This window comes from Cryptomeria japonica, chromosome 6, assembly GCF_030272615.1.
Source record: "Cryptomeria japonica chromosome 6, Sugi_1.0, whole genome shotgun sequence".
NCBI classification, from domain to species: Eukaryota; Viridiplantae; Streptophyta; class Pinopsida; order Cupressales; family Cupressaceae; genus Cryptomeria; species Cryptomeria japonica.
The window spans coordinates 569,467,542-569,483,026 of record NC_081410.1 but is presented as its reverse complement, the minus strand read 5'-3'; positions in this window follow the sequence as shown (position 1 = coordinate 569,483,026).

Genomic DNA, 15,485 nt, shown 5'->3' with positions numbered 1-15,485 from the left:
TGTTAGGTCCACTCGGTTAAGAGATTTTTAGTCACTTACAAAATAAATAACAATATAAGATGTATCTGCAACTTTACATATGAAATGCTAAAGCAGACTCTATGTGCTCAAAATAATCTTGTCAAAAGACTTATCTTGCTCCTTGCTAGGCTTCTCAATCTATTCTTTAATCAGATATTCAATCTTCTGTGCTCGGTGATCACTGTTGTAGTATCAGTGTTCTTCTATTTGCCCGCATCTATTGTTCATCAACAATTTCTTATTTATAAACAATTCCAAACCGCTTAATCTCCTTGATCACATTTCCCATGATCAATCTTAGCCATCAGAGCTTCAAACTTGACCAGGTTCATTGTATCCTTCAATCTGAAAATGTTTTATCTTGCCTTGGAACTTGTGCTAGGTTATGGCCGATCGATCTGCGTTGTAGATCTAACTCCTCTATTTTTTCGTTGTCGTACATCTTCAACAAACTTCTTTCATGACATACCAATCATCTATACATCTCCAGCTCATTGGAATCCTTCATTTAATAATGCTTTTATTCATCCAATGCATTCTATTATTGCTCGGTTGTTACTCAGTAAATACTGAACCTTTACTCGGTAGATATTCTGCCTTCTTTAACTGATATCGATAACCTTAGGGTTTACTGAAAAGCTTCTTTTCTTGGTAACATAGAACAATATCAAACCTATATTCATCTATTGAATAAAATCTTTTCTCCTTCATGCTCAATCTTTGAATACTTATTATATAGGATATCAAAATAATCAAAACAACAAAATCTCATCATTGTCTTACTCGGTAATAGTTTCCCCTTTAATAACTTATTACTCCCCTTCATTTTCAATCTTTCTGTGTCACTTACTGACATCTTTATACTTATCAAAATATACTCATTAAGATATGGCAACATCATACTAAATCAGAAAATCAATTGCTTGACATCAATGACAAAATAATATTGTTAAGACAGTAATCATCCTTTCTCAGTTATATCCATAATCTTCAACAACCTTCTCAATATCCTCATACCAACAAACTTACTAGAATACCAACAATCTCCCTTTGTGAAATGCTAACAGTCAGTCCTCCCACCGGTCCTGAAGGAGAAATAAGAAATGCATGCAATGTCAAATCCATGAATGCTATACTCAATGGGCTATCTGATGATGCAATGTAGAGCCCTGTATATAGGTATAGAGTAGGTTCCCCTAGTCCAAGAACAAACCAAGCACTCTCAAAATTAAAAAACACTTTAAGGGGTTAAAAAAGATCAATTTGATAAGTCCCACATCATCTCCACCCTATATGCTTCCTCACAAGGTCACTTCCCTTGAATGCTTCATAAGGACTTCTAGTGATTCTTAAGGACCCTATAGTCCAACTACATTTGGTCCACTCTCCAATTCACCAAGGACTATCTAGGGTTTGGTTTGAAGTCCCCTAGATCAAGAAGACTCTTTTCAATCACCAATTTAGGTTCCTGTTAATGGTTTGTGATAGTTATTGTAGGAAAGCCTACTAGTCCTAGTAGCCCTACTAGACCGATTTTCCTTAGTTAACTCCTTATTTCTCCAAAGGACTCAAACAAATAACTCCATATTTGGATACCCTTTAATTATTTACAAAACATATCCAAAGGGTTCCAATAGTTCAAGAATAGAAGAGTTCAAACCCTATCTTGGTTAGGAGACCTAATAGCCCCAATTAAGCCTATTTTACAAAGGAGAGGGTAGGAACAAGCCCTATCTTGTCAAACCAACACAAGGAACACTCTTAGGACATGGTAAAACCATCAATTTTTAAGTTTTAGCTAGTGATAAAACCCCTAACACCTGATGTGGAACCTATTTGTTTGAACTTGCACGGTGGCCACATGGAGTTGCCCAACTTAATGCATCAAACCTTTGCCTCCAACAGGTCCTAACCTAAAAAAGACTACCAAAATATTATAATAAATTGGCCATACTTGCATCTCCTTTAGGGCTGTGGACCACCAATGAAGGATCAACAAGATCAGGCCATTTCTTTGTGAAACCCTAGGTAAAGCTGTCAAATCTAGACCACTTCTAGAAAATAGCCGATTTCTCCCTTGTCCAGGCGAATTAAAACCTCAGACTTGATGCAAATGAAAGGTGATTGGCCACTCTACCACATCCCATTGTTTTTCTAATTCCAAAATGTCAATATAGTATGGTACACCATTCAGGATAACAAAATTGTAGGAAATTCTCAGAATTTTATTACTTCAATGATGCCAAATGTTACAAAACTCATCAACACCATCCAATGATGGTTGGAAATTTTTTTTATATATTTCTCAATGGTTATCAACCACCTTTTTAAATTTGGTGACCGTTGGGAAGAAGTTGCTCTTTGTAACCAAAAGTTGTCATGAAAAGTTGTCATGGTTTAGCAACTTAGACACATGTTAAGCTCGCAGACTTAGGGTTGTTCCAACATCTCCTAAACCTTCCTAGGACATCTACAAAACACAAAACACCTAGAAAATATTCAACTAAATACCCCTAGGCCCATATTCCCATGGTGGCTTATCAACTTGCCAAATCCATGTTATTGGGTAACAAAGTGGGGTTTATTATAAAAATCAAACAAACTAAACTATCATAATACACATATAGAAAGGTCATGTTCTTATGCATGTGTGGCCTTTAGGCCTTCATCATCTTGGTCCTAATTATCTTAGTCATGAGGTGCCCCTGCACCATACTCTTGGGGTGAATGAATCTCAAGTCCACTTGAGATGAGGTCATGTAATGTAGTGCCATGCTTCTTGATCTGATCTTCATCCAACCAAATGGCTTCAGAGTCTAGTTTTCCTTTCCATTTGACCAAGTATTGTTTGTACTAATTTCTCCTAGCCTTCTTTACAACCTCATTGTCCAACACTTTCTCAATTTTAGGTGGCTCATGTTTGGGAAGATCTACATCTACTGCATCTTCTATGACCTGCTATGAGTTACCTGCATTAGAATCACCTTTAAAAGGAGTTAGATCACAAACATTAAAAATAGGAGATATGCCAAGATCAGGTGGTAATTGAATCTCATAGGCATTGTTTCCAAACTTCTTCAAGATTTGGCATGGTCCTACTTTCCTTTGCATGATCTTAGTGTGCTTTCCCTTGGGAAACCTTTCCTTCTTCAAATTTTTCCAAACCAAGTCTCTGACCTAAAATTGTAATTCTCTCCTTTTCTTATCTGCATGTTCTTTGTACTTGTCTGATGACTTTTGTAGTTGCATCTTGACCTTTTCATGTACTTCCTTTATGGCTTCAACAAACCTCTCTCCATCTGCACGTATGGGGTCCATATGGGGATTCTCAACTCCAATACCCCTCTTGGATGTAACCCATACACAATATGAAATGGTGACTTCCCTGTGCTTTTGTTTACAATTTCATTGCAGGAAAACTTAGCCTAGGATAAGATTGAATCCCATTTTTCATCATGCTATCTTGTAAGGCATCTCACCAAATTCCCCAATGATCTATTTACCACTTCTGTTTGCCCATCCATTTGTGGATGATAGGCTAATGAAAAGGACAGATTGGTGCCAAGTTTCCTCCATAGAGTTATCCAAAAATAACCAACAAATTTGGCATCCCTATTAGACACTATATTCAACAGGAATCCATGGATCCTTGCTACTTCTCTGAAAAACAAATCTGCCATGTAAGATGCATCACTAGTGGACTTGCATGGCAATAAATGTGTCATTTTACTAACCCTATCCACTACTACAAATACACCATCAAACCCCTTTTGTGTCCTAGGTAAACCCATTACAAAATCCATTGACACACTCTCCCAAGGTCTTGAAGGAATGGGTAAGGGCTGATAGAGACTTGCATTAGTGCTTCTTCCTCTTGCCTTCTAGCAAATAGTGCATGCATCTACAAACTTTCTTACATAACCTGCAGTTTGGGCCAAAAGTAGTGCCTCCTTACGAATTCAAGTGTCTTGTCCAAGCCAAAATGACCTACCATAGCCCCACTATGATTTTCCTTGATGATGTTATTCCTCATTAGGCACCTTGGTATGCACAATTGCCCACCTTTGAAGAGAAGTCCATCTTGGATCAGAAAATAAGAAAATTCCACATGATATCTTTCATCAAACTCAGTACATACCTTGTAAATCTCCTTGAAGTCCTCATCCGCAGCATAAATATCTTTTAAAGCATTAATCCCAATGCTCTCTAATTAGATTTCAGATATGGTTAGCATCCTTCTACTTAGTGCATCAGCCAATTTTTTGGCTACTCCTTTCTTGTGTTTGATGGAGAATGTGTAGGCTTGGAGGGATTCTACCCATTTCATATGCCTATGGCTTAACTTTTCATGACTATTAAAGAAACTCAAGGCTTGGTTATTAGTATAGAGCACAAATTCCTTTGGTAGCAGATAGTGCCTCCATTTTTTCAAAGATTGAACTAATGCATATATTTCTAGGTCATAAGAAGAGTATTTTCTCTTTGCCTCATTAAGATTTTCACAAAAGAATGCTATAGGTCTGCCTTCTTGGCGTATGACTGCTCCTATGGCCACATGACTAGCATCACATTCAATCTAAAACACTTTATTAAAATCAGGCAAGGCAAGTACTGGTTTTTGAGCTACCTTTTCTTGAGAGTTTCAAATGCCTCATCCACTTCCTTTGTCCAAGAGAACCTATACTTTTGACCACCTTTTATGGTGTCCATTGGAGCACATATATGACTAAAACCTCTTATTAACTTTCTATAAAATGTGGTTAATTCATGGAAACTTCTAACTCCACCAATAGTCCTAGGAGTAGGCTAGGAGAGAATTGCATTTACCTTATCCTGATACATCTTCAAGTGACCTTTAGAGATCACAAACCCCAAGGTAGGTGAGTCCTACATGAATAAACACTTTTCCATATTGATCATCAATTTCTCTTCACTCAATTTTATGAAAACCATGTCTAGATGCCTCACTTGCTCTTCTTTTGTCTTGCTAAATATTAGTATGTCATCCAAATATACTATTACAAACTTCCCTGTGAACTCTTTCAAAACTTCATTCATGAATCTCATGAATGTACTTGGGGAATTAGACAACCCAAATGGCATAACCTTCCACTCATACAAGCCTTCATTTTTTTTGAAGGTTGTTTTCCACTCATCACCAGGCCTAATCCTAATTTGGTTGTATCCACTCTAAAAATCAATGTTAGAGAAATACTTTGCACCCACCAAACAATCAAGAAAATCCTTTATCCTAGGCATTGGAAATCTATACCTTATGGTTATCTTGTTGAGAGCTCTTGAATCAGTACAAAGCCTCCATATTCCATCTTTCTTGGGTGCCAAAACATTAGGGACTACACATGGGCTAAGGCTCTTTCCAATCAGATAAAAATCTAACAACTCTTGAATTTGCCTTGTCATCTCCTCATTTTGCTGTGGTGTGAGTTTGTATAGGTTTGTTAGGCAATGTAGCCCCTATGATCAATTCAATACAGTGACTGATCTCTCTCATTGGTGACAAACTCCTTGGCACTCCATCTACAACTATTCCTTTATATTTATCAATGATCTCCTTTACTTCCAGATTGAGATCTTTTTCCTTCCCTTCAGCCTTGTCATCTGCAGCAGGCTTCTCATTTGAGTTTGGTATTGGAAGCAAATAAAAACATATCCCTTCTTCCATCTTTATCTCCTTGAGAAATTGTTTCCCTTCCATCACCATTACCTTGGACTCAGTTTCTTTCTGTTCTTCATTGTTTTCTATCAGGGGTAGTATCTCTATGACCTTGTCATTCTTTGTGATTGAGTAGATATTCCTAAAACCATCATGGTGTGCTTTGAGGTCATACTACCATGGCCTTCCAAACAAGAGGTGACAAGCATCCATGTCAACAACATCAAACAAAATCTTATCCTTATATGCATCTATTTGCAATTCCACCCATGACTGCTCCTCTACAAGTGTTTGTTGCCCCTTTGTGAGCCAAGACACCTTATAGGGGTATGGATTGGGTATCCTCCTCAATTTCAACTTCTTTACCATTTCTATTGACACAAAATTCTCAGTATACCCTGAGTGTATGAAAACTTTACATACCTTTCCTCCTGATTGGTAAGTGGCGTGGAAGATAGACTTCCTTTGAGGTGGCTCCATAGGGGTTGGTACCTTCAAGAGGGTTCTTCTCAATATTAATGCTTCTTATGTCTCTGGATAACCATATGAATTAGGTTTACTCCTACCTTGGTAATCTGATTCTTGGGTTAAGTTGGTTCTCCTTTCTCCTTGGGAACTAGACCCCATCTTCTCTGGACATCTACTACCAATGTGTCCCTCTTGGTTGCAGTTAAAACATTTTATTGATCCTACTCCTCTTCATGATGATCTACCTCTGAAATTAAGTCTTCTCCCTTTGAATTTTCCTTTATTGTTAATCTCATTCCTTGAGGAGTCTTGACTTCTCTCTCCTTGGAATTCAAAATTTGATCCCCTTCCTTTGAAGTTGCCCCTTCCTCTTGGTTACTTACCACTTCCTCTACTACTCTGATCTTGTCTTCTTTTAAGTTTCTCCTCTACCTTTAATTCTAGTTGATAACATTTATGAATAGTGTTAGGGCACAAGAGGTTCAACTCTTCTTGTATGTTCCACCTTAGGCTGTTTAGATACCTTGCACCTCTTTCACTTTCATCTTCAACCTTGTTGGAATTTATACTCAATTTCTGAAATTATTCAGTGTAGGCACACACATCCACCTCTTTTTGTCTGAGATTCTGCCTTCTCTTATGCAATTGGACTTCATAGTCCTTAGGTACATATACTCCCTTGATCTCTACAATCATTTTCTTCCAAGAGGTGATCATTCCTCTTGACTCTTTTACTCTTTCCCCTTGCACAAAATTCCACCATGTCAGGGCTTCTCCCTACATTTTTGACTTAGAAATATTCACTTTTTGTTTATCAGCAATGTCTTCACATTCAAAGAAGTTGTTCAAGGACTCTATCTAGTCCATCACTGTATCGGCATCCATATTCCCACTAAAAATAGGAAGATTTAACTTTTGGTCCATGGTTCTCCTCTCCATAGACTTCAAGGCATTGACTAGGTACCTAGGCTCTAGAGGAACTTCCTCTTCTTCTTGACCTTGTGGGTTCTCCTCTTCTTCTCTCACTTCCTCTGAGCCATTAGGTCCTCCTCTTTCTAGTCTGACTTCCAAGTTTTCTATCAACTTTCTAAGATGATCATTCTCTTCTTTGTTTTCTTGTACCATCTTGGCAACTTCCACATTTGTCACCTTTCGAGGCATGTTCCTAGCCTCACCCTCTAATTCTTCTGCTGACATGTACTATTCTCCTTCCCAAAAGGATTCCTCCTATGCTTTGATACCAATTTGATGCAGAGCCCTGGTATAGGTATAGAGTAGGTTCGCTTAGTCCAAGAATAAACCAAGGATTGTAGAAATCAAAAAATACTTTAAGGGGTTAAGAAAGATTGATTTGATAAGTCTCACATCATCTCCACCCTATATGCTTCCTCACAAGGTCACTTCCCTTGAATGCTTCACAAGGACTTCTAGTGATTCTTTAGGACCCTATAGTCCAACTAGGTTTGGTCAACTCTCCAATTCACCAAGTCCTATCTGTGGTTTGGTTTGAAGTCCCCTAGGTCAGGAAGACTCTTTTCAATCACCAATTTAGGTTTTCTTTAATGGTTTGTGATAGTTACTGTAGGAAGGCCTACTAGTCTTACTAGCCCTACCAGACCGGTTTTCCTCAGTTAACTCCTTATTTCTCCAAAGGACTCAAACAAATAATTCCAGATTTAGATAGCCTTTAATTATTTACAAAACATATCCAAAGGGTTCCAACAGTTCGGGAATACAAGAGTCCAAACCCTATCTTGGTTAGGAAACCTAATAGCCCCAATTAGGCCTATTTTACAAAGGAGAGGATAGGAAAAAGTGCTATCTTGTCAAAAAAACACAAGGAAAAATCTTAGGACATGGTAAAACCATCAATTCCTAACTTTTAGATAGTGATCAAACCCCTACCACCTGATGTGGACCTATTTGCTTGAACTTGCACAATGGCCACATGGAGTTGCACCTTAATTAGTCAAACCCTTGCCTCCAACTAGTCCTAACCTGCAAAAGCCTACCATAATCTTAAAATATATTGTCCATACTTGCATCTCATTCAGGGCCGTGGACCACCAATGAAGGATCAACAAGATCAGGCCATTTCTTTGTGAAACCCTAGGTAAAACTGTCAAATCTAGACCACTTCTAGAAAATAGACGGTTTCTCCCTTGTCCAGGAGAATTAAGACCTCAGACTTGATGCATATGAAATTTGATTGACCACTATACCACATCCCACTTTTTTTCTAATTCCAAAATTTTCGTACAATATGGAACACCGTTATGAATAACAAAATTGCAGGAAATTCTCAGAATTTTATGGCTTCAATGATGCCAAATGTTACAAAACTCATCATCCAATGATGGTTGGACACAATAGTTTATATCTTTCTCAATGGTTATCAACCACCTTTTTAACTTTGGTGATCGTTGGGAATAAGTTTCTCTTTGTAACCAAAAGTTGTCATGGTTTAGCAATTTAGACACATGTTGAGCTCAGTGACTTAGAGTTGTTCCAACATGTCCTAAACCTTCCTAGGACATCTCCAATACACAAAAAACCTAGAAAATATTCAACTAAATATCCCTAGGCCCATATGCCCATGGTGGCTTATCAACTTTCCAAATCCAGGTCATTGGGTAACAAAGTGGGGTTTATTACAAAAATCAAACAAACTAAACTATCCTATTATACATATATAAAGGTCACATTATTATGCATGTGTGGCCTTTAGGCCTTCGTTCTCTTGGTCTTGATTATCTTAGTCATGAGGTGCCCCTATACCATGATGTCTCATCACAAATGGACAGATGCAAATTGACAAAAAGACTATGGGACTAATTGAAGAAGCTATATGGAAATGAGCCTACCACTATAGAACTGGTTTGTGAAGACAAGATGATAAATGCAAATCATGTGTCTATAGATGATGAAGGAAGATCTATTTGTAGTAGTAGAAATGATGAAGAAGGAACCCACCTCTTCATGTCTCTAGAATCAGAGGATGAGAGACACACATCTAAGAATGATCATGCAGATCACTCCTACTAGTGAGATGTGTTTGGCAGTTATAGTGAAGGTGAAGAAGAAGAAGAAGAAGAAGCAGAAATTGATCTTGAAGGCAAACTTGTAAGTGCACTCGAAGAACTTAGTAGAGTGAGGAATGAATACAAATTATTCAAGAATGTTGTAGTTGTGGAAAAAAACCGGTTAATCAAATGCCTTGAAGAATCTAACAGATGTATCTCAGAGTTAAAGACTCAACAAGAAGACACCAAGGAGTGTCGGTGTAAAGATCTAGCATTTGAGATAGAGGCAAAAGATAAATAATATCAACAACTAGTAGGAGAAATGGAGAGTCTCCTAAATGACCTTGATAAATGTTATGATGAGCTCAAGGTAATAATCCAGTTTCACGGCAACAATGATGCCTTAGAGAAGATGTTGAAAAAGAAAAAGCACTCCAAGGACACCAGAGGATTAGGAAGTGGTGTTAGTGAATGCTCCACCAACAAGAATGTTCCCCACAATGACATTCTATTTGTATCGTCAAATGGAAATAAAAAGGGTCAGACCTTCATAGTTAGAGATGCTCCCCAGAAGAAGGTTGATCTAACCACAACCGGTGAAGGTGTGAAGATAAGGATGAAGACCAGTGTTGCAAGAAAGAGAAACAATATAGATCCCAAAGGAAAAAGGACAATGGGAGAAGGAAGCTTTACCAAAAGAAAGAAAAGAAGGAGACAACATAGAAGACCCCCTACTAGTATAAAACAAGGAGATGCTACCACCCACAAGATAAGGCAAGTGTGGGAAAAGAAGAGATTAGATGGAAGAGTTGTAGAGCATGGATAATCCAAGATCCATCCCCAGAGAAGCAGTAATGGAAATACTAAACTGGTAAGATCTCATGCATGGAAAAATAAACTTGTAAGTCATATGCCATCATTTATCAGCTACTTCTCTTGCAAATATTATGGTCATAAGGCAGATGAAAGCATAAAAAGGTCTAGAAATAAGAATGTAGTCTATCCAAGATGTAATGCTTATGGCCATAGTATGTCAAGTTGTAGAAATATACACAGATCTACTCCTATGCATAATAAGAAGAGTCCATTTTCTGCCTCAAGAAATGAAAATTATGTATGTTATAATTGCAATGGAGTTGGGCATAGAAGTCATGAATGTAGGAACATGGAAGTTCTGTCATATGACAACCAGTGTAGCAGCTATGTGTAGAGCCCCTCCCCGATCAAGCTCTGGTTAACTCAGTTGACCATGGTTGACCTTACTAATAAATGCTATAATTCAATAGGATGGGCTATGTTAGACGGATAGATTGGTGAGAAAAGTAATTGAACCGGGTTACGAAATCATTTCACCTTGGGGTGTACATTTTGATGTGTTATGGATACATAACTTTATATGATTCTAGAATAGGATAAATTTGAGATAATGCATGTCATTATTGGATTTGCAGGACTGTATTATGATGATAGAAATAAGAGGCATGTCTTATGTGTGGATCAAAATTATGAGGATTGTGATAATTACTTATATGGATTTATTTTGATATAAGATATATTGATTTTATTTAATGTCAATTATATGCAGAGTGTTTGATGTGTATTCTTATTCATGTGTTTAATTTTATAGGAGATTATTTGGAATTACTAATGTGTAATTGAGATGCGCAGGAAAATTATCCATGTGACCATGGAAATACTATGGAAAACCAAACCTAGACCTATGTACGTTCGTAAAGCCAGGGGTTGTCTATTTGGAGAGACAACACCCCGTATGTATCATATTTTATTTGTAATAGTAAATGATGCATGTGTGTTAAATTTTATTTATTGATTTATTTAAATCCAACAATAGACAATTTCCATGTGTAATTTTGTATTGTATTTATTGTGTCACTTGACACGTGTTGATTTATGTCTTGAATTTTGACTTGTCTCTTGAAGGGAGTTGTTTCAACCATAGCTTTTTCAAACATTCGAGTGTGGTTCCAAATTTTCCTTGGGTAGAGAGTCTTTGGAGTGGTCAACACAGGTTTGACCCGAAATTTAACTTCAGATGGGTTTATAAGGGGTCAAATGGACTCCTAGGGGTAGTTTAAAGGTGTTTCCTAAAGTCCATAAGGTATACCTATCGGTTAGGAGTATTTTTAGGCATGTGTCTACTCCCATGTGACTATTTAGTCACCTCAAAAAGTGAGTTTCCTAAGGTGAGCGAAAATTCAAATTAGAAGGTGCCATCTAGGTTAGATAACCTTCCTTTTTGATGTGAGATCCTTTTCCACTTTTTCTTATTTTTTTCCCTTTTCAATTTTAGAAACCTGTGAGAACTCTGACTGAGGTCCTTTTAGGCAAGAATGAGAGACTTTGAGGGTAATCACCCACTCTCCATTTTTTGAGATCATGCAATTTTGAAAAAGAGAGTTTTCAGGATAGAATTTTGGCTAAGTGTAGAAGGAAGATTTGGGGATTTGGGCTACTCATCCTCAAACTAGTTCTAGTAAACCTTTGGGCAGATTGAAGGTTGGATTATCTTCTCCCTTTTGTTTCTTTTTATGTTGCATGTTGATGTTGGAAAGATTGCTTGTATGTAAAAGTTGTTTCTTGTATTTTCCTTTGTGAAAATTATTATGTGCTCTATCTGTTACTTCATTTATGCATTTCCTGTGATTTGGGAGTAACCAAGGCCTTCTACTCTTGGGAGAGTAGGATGGTCTTGCGGGTGGTAGGAGTTTGACAGCCCTCAAGTGAGAGACTCTCATTATGAGAGTGAACTCAAGGGGTGTATATGTGACCCTTGCTGCATGGCCTGGTTTATGCATTTGGGGGTCATAAGGGGAGAAAGTATGGCATGAAATGCCTTGGGGGGCATAAGGATATGGGGTTAATGAACTTATGATATTTCTTTGTTGCCATGAGGTGGTTTTGTGATCTACTATTCTTGCAGTCTCCTCAGGGTATTTGGTCCACTACCACCCATGTAAAAACATCACATTTTGTGATGAAGTGTAGCCTTAGTTGGGAAAGTGTTTGCTATATGTTTTTCCCTTGCTTGTTATGTTTGCATGTCTGTAACCTATCTAGGGCTTGGTTCTCCAAGCTCAGGGGTGGCTTCTAGTAAGCCTAGGCTGGGAGGTGAGCACTCCATGGTCAAGCCTTATGATTCATTTGCAGGTTGCTTGGAGAGGAAAGAAAATGTCAAGCTAGGAGTTGTTGTTTTTACTTGGTTTGCAGATAAAAAAGATTAAGAAAAGGGATGCTATATTTTCATGTTGCAGAAATGGAAATAAAAAGCTGCATGTTGTATTTACTTAAAAAAAAAGAGAAAATGTATCTATTTTATTTAAAGTCCTCATTTAATAGAAATGATAGACTAGTTGGGTATCTCACCCATTTGTAGTGTTGGCTATATTGTATTTTAAATACACTTTAAAGAAAAGCGTTATTTTTATTAAGTATTATTTTGTTACAAAAATGAAACGTTATCTTGGATTAAGTTCCTTATAGTTAATGAAATAATTTTTATAGAATGCATGTTAGTTTTGAAAATAAAGGTTCATTTTATCTCCTTATGCATATTGAAATAATGGGAAATGAGTAAAGTAAAAGGCTTCCATGTTAGTAAAAGAAAATGTTGCATTTAGTTCTAATCATTTATTTCTAAATACATATCATGGGTTAATAAATTTAACATGCATATCTCTAAGGTTTATTTCAATGATTTCTAGTCGAATATAGTTGCTGCTTAAATTTATTTAATTCTGTCATGTTACTTAATTGCAGAAAATAAATCTAAAGTTAATAGTCTATCTCTAATTTTAGCTACATGGTATTTAAAAAAAAAATGAAATACATTGTTTTAACTCTGAAATTTTTGATTAATTTGTTTAAAAGTTCAAAAAAATAATAATGTATATTTGCATAGTAAAGATATCCTATGCATATATATAGTTTTTTTTTTTTGTTTTTTTTTTTTTTATAAAAATATATAATAAGTAAATGGGGGAGCCTTGGCCCCCCTGCATTGTGGGTGGCAACCCCCAGCGGTAGTCGCAATCGCCACTGTGGGCCGCAACCCACAGTTGGGGAGGCTTCGGTCCCCCTATGGGCGATGCCCCACAGCGACAGCGCAGCCAGGCTGCGGGCCGCGACTCACTGTGGGCCGCAACCCGCAGGCACAGCTGTGGCCATACTTGCAGGGAGCCCCCACAGTCACCACGCTGCTCCTGCAAAGTAAACCCTCCATCACTCCTCCTCCATGGCCGCCGCCTCTTTCCTCCTCGGCCCTGAACAATAAGAAAAAAATAAAACCCTAACCCGATTTGGGTTAGGGTAGCATGAAAGTTGTGACAGGAAAAGAAATGGGGTTTAAAAGGGGCATTTTATAATATTTTTATTAGGGTTCATGGGTATCTTTATAATAATGGTTGTTTAAAGAAAATATATATATAGTTAAGAATATGAATGTATACATCTAACTTAGTTTAATTATTTTATTTAATCATTTATATTGTTTGAAACATTTAAATGTGATGTTTTAAATCTTAAATTATTTTGGGGTTTAATTTTTTAGGAAATTATAATGACTTTGTAAGATTTTGGCCATAGGGTATTAATTTTAGCCCACCTAAATTTAGGCTATTCCAGACTAAACTTTATAGGGCAAATTACATTATGGAATTTAATTGACCCTTTAGTTGAATTAGTTTAACTTCATTTTAATTCTTGTTAAAATAAAATATAGGCACTAATAATCTAAGTGGTAGGACTAATTTATTTAGTTCCTAAAGGCAATTAATGGATATGGGAGATTAATAATATCTTTGGCAATTAATTTAGAGATTTTTGCGTAAATGAATTTAATTATTTATTAAGTGGTGGGATAATAATAATTTCTTTGGAAGAGGATATCGTGGTGGAATTATATATATATTCAAAAATAAGTCCAAGACCTTGGTCTTGCGAACTCATTTAGCCTAGATGGAATCTTATACTAAATAAAGAAATTAACATTTTAACTTTTGACACTTCAATTCTCAATTGCTCGATTTATTAATATTATTACGTTAAAATCATATTAATAATTAATTTATAGACGCAAGATTTAATCAAGTTATAAAGGAAGGACGTATTATCACGGATGGAGGAAACTTGTTAGGAGATAAATAATTATTATTGAATCAAGTAGTTATATTAATGCCTATTTAGTAGAAGTCGATCTAATTAAGAATTATAATTTGCAACTGTAATAAAAGGGACATTCGATGTGAATTTATTATTGCCCTTATTAAGTTGTATTGTTCCGTTTGATTACAAGAGTTATCGTAATTTGTTATGTTAGGAATATCCTAACTTTGTCGCCTAGGAGTTTTATAGAAACCTAAGGCTTCTAGATAAATTTGTTCTATTCATTACTCACGTTAGAAGAACATTTTATTATAATTTAAGATTCTGCTTGGAACAACCTGTTAAGTTGTCACATCTAATTAAGCATAGGTTGCATATAATTAAGTGTTTCAAACAAAATTTGTTGTGTGTGTTTTTGCCCAAAAGTTTGGGTATGACATTATGCTAGACATGGAAATGGATAGAGAGCATATAAGAGACAAAATGTTGCATCGAACAAAATTAGAAGAGGTTTTGTTCCTATAAGATCAAGTGGTGTACCGGTTCCATTAGAAGGTTACAATGGCATGACTAGAAGAAGATGGTCTAACCAATTTGATAGAAGGTCCTCCAAACATGCATTTGGCATTAACGTTGTTTGCTTCTACAATAGAGTCTTTGGTCATGTGGCAGAATCCAACAAAGCAGGGACCAATTAGAAAAAGAAGGTAACACCTACTCCCAAGACTAAAAATGGGACGAATACTGAGAACAAGTAGGTATGGAGGAAGAAGCAAGAAGATGAAACCATGAACCAACACTATGCATTCAATGTACAAGTGATATCTCCTAAGGCTTAAAGGAGAGACAGGACCTTAGGGGGAGTAGTACATTGACCATATTATTGTTAGATAGTTCAAATAACCATAAGACAACTGAGAGGGGGGGTGAACTAGTTGTCACAGATTACTAGAACCATTATCAATTAAAACTTTAATACCATAACCCAAAAAATTAATATCAAAATGCTTAAACCAAATACCAAAATAATAGATAAAACAATTAAGCATAAACAATACTCAAAGAATAAATACCATCCACATGGCACCAAGATTTATCCATGGCAAACCTAGTAAAGGGAAAAACCACGATGGGAAGCCTACACATAGTCAGATAATACTTTTGCAGTAAGTATGTGA